This window comes from Aplysia californica, unplaced genomic scaffold (genome assembly GCF_000002075.1).
Source record: "Aplysia californica isolate F4 #8 unplaced genomic scaffold, AplCal3.0 scaffold00318, whole genome shotgun sequence".
NCBI lineage: Eukaryota > Metazoa > Mollusca > Gastropoda > Aplysiida > Aplysiidae > Aplysia > Aplysia californica.
Window position 1 is genome coordinate 819,457 of NW_004797588.1, and position 1,952 is coordinate 821,408.

The 1,952-nt window shown below is 42.0% G+C and overlaps 1 long non-coding RNA gene across 4 annotated transcripts in view; it reads right to left on the reverse strand.

The window, feature by feature from the left end:
• Nucleotides 1-486: 486 nt before the first annotated feature.
• LOC118477972 overlaps nucleotides 487-1,952 on the reverse strand; it is a 9,560-nt gene continuing 8,094 nt past the window's right edge. For all 4 annotated transcript variants that reach the window (XR_004858722.1, XR_004858720.1, XR_004858723.1 and 1 more), the window contains exon 2: nucleotides 487-837. This is a non-coding gene — a long non-coding RNA (uncharacterized LOC118477972). The remainder of the gene's footprint in view (nucleotides 838-1,952) is intronic.

Genomic DNA, 1,952 nt, shown 5'->3' on the forward strand with positions numbered 1-1,952 from the left:
CCACCCCACCCCAATTCACAAACAGACACTCACGGACAAACACATGCGCATACAAATGTGATCTCTCTCTTTCTATCTCTTTCTCTCTCTCTCTCTCTCTCTCTCTCTCTCTCTCTCATAAACATACACACACACACACACACACACACACACACGCACACGCACACATACACACACATTAACGCTCAAGAGTACTCACGTGAGTTGAAACGTCCATAAAGATCCAGTGGAAAAAGGCGAGAAAAGCCTTCCAACAGCCAGCAAACATGTCGGTGGCTTTGTAACACCTTGGCGCCGTGTCACAACTACTTGAGGCTCCCATTCCTGGTCAAAAAGAACTCAACACGAGGATAGCCTAGAATTGCTAGTTTGATTTCTGGAACGTATAGCCTCTCTTGGAATGGAGAGCGAAATCAGAAGCAAGACTGCCGAATACCTTAGGCCTACTCATGGCAGTCGCTTGAGAGGGAATGTCATAGAAGTTGGTTTTGTTTCGTTTTGTTTTATTTTGTTTTGGTTTTTCTTTAGGTCTGTCTTCGCAAGAGTTGGAACTTTAGTCACACGCATTTGTTGTTGACATTCTCAACTCGCCACACCATGTGAGGTCAGCAGGTTCATTTTGTAGCTCCATTGAAAAAGTAGAGGCGAAGTTCTCGTCTAATCTCCGGGACAGTTCCAGGCGGACCTACAAACTCGACCGCTTCTTAGGGAAACAAACTTGCCTTTAAAGTGAAAATTTCAATATCAGTTGTTGTCAGTACCCGGGATGCATGTCCGGCATAATCACGAGAAGCAGCAGTAAAAGTTGCGATATTATTCTGTGTTTGCCATTTCGGGCTGTAAAGAAGATTTTATCAATCTCGTTTTGATTTTGGGACGTATTTACACACTGCGTGTGTGGTTTTGTGGCTTTATGTGTTAGTTTGTTTTGGTTTTGTTCTACGCTTAATTTTGTATGTATCTGTGGGTGAAAGAGAGAGAGAGAGGGAGAGAGAGAGAGAGAGTCTAGGAGAGAGAGAGAGGGGAAGAGAAATAGGGAGAGAGAGAGAGTGTGTGTGTGTATGTCTGTGTGTGTGTGTGTGTGTGTGTGTGTGTGTGTTTGTGTGTGTGTTTGCCGTATGTGTGTGTGGATATCTATTTATATGTATTCATCTGAACATTACTGTTCATGATTATATTGTGTTGACATATCGTTATCATGTCTATGTTTGTCATTTTTATGGGAGACGGTGAATTTTAAATCAAAGTCAAAGAAAACAAAGACAAAGAAAAAAAAAGCATTATTCTATTCGTAGTTTTTAGGACAATTGTCTTACAATGAATGGTAAACTCTTGGTTACATAAACCTTGTAAATCACAGGGGAAAAAAGAATGAATGAATATGATGAGTTTATGATTTTTGTTGCAATTCTGGCGAAAAACGTTTACCTGGTCAATTTCATGGGTTTACAACAAGTTTATCAGCGTATATTACTCTCTGTCTCTCTGTCTCTCTCTCTCTCTGTCTCTCTCTGTCTCTCTCTCCCCCTCTCTCTCCCTCTTTCTCTCTCCCTCTCTCTCTCTCTCCCTCTCTCTCTATCTCTCTATCTATTTCTATCGTCCCTCTCTTTCTCTCTTCTCTTCTCTCTCTTCTCTCAAACTTTCTTCTTCCTTCTTATCCTTCTTCATCTCCTTCTCCTTCTCCTTCTCCTTCTCCTTCTCCTTCTCCATCTCCTTCTCCTTCTCCTTCTCCATCTCCTTCTCCTTCTCCTTCTCCATCTCCTTCTCCTTCTCCTTCTCCTTCTTCTTCCCCTTCTCCTTCTCCTTCTTGTCCTTCTTCTTCTTCTCCTTCTTGTCCTTCTTCTTCTTCTCCTTCTTGTCCTTCTTCTTCTTCTTCTTCTTCTTCTTGTCCTTCTTCTTCTTGTCCTTCTTCTTCTTGTCCTTCTTCTTCTTGTCCTTCTTCTTCTTGTCCT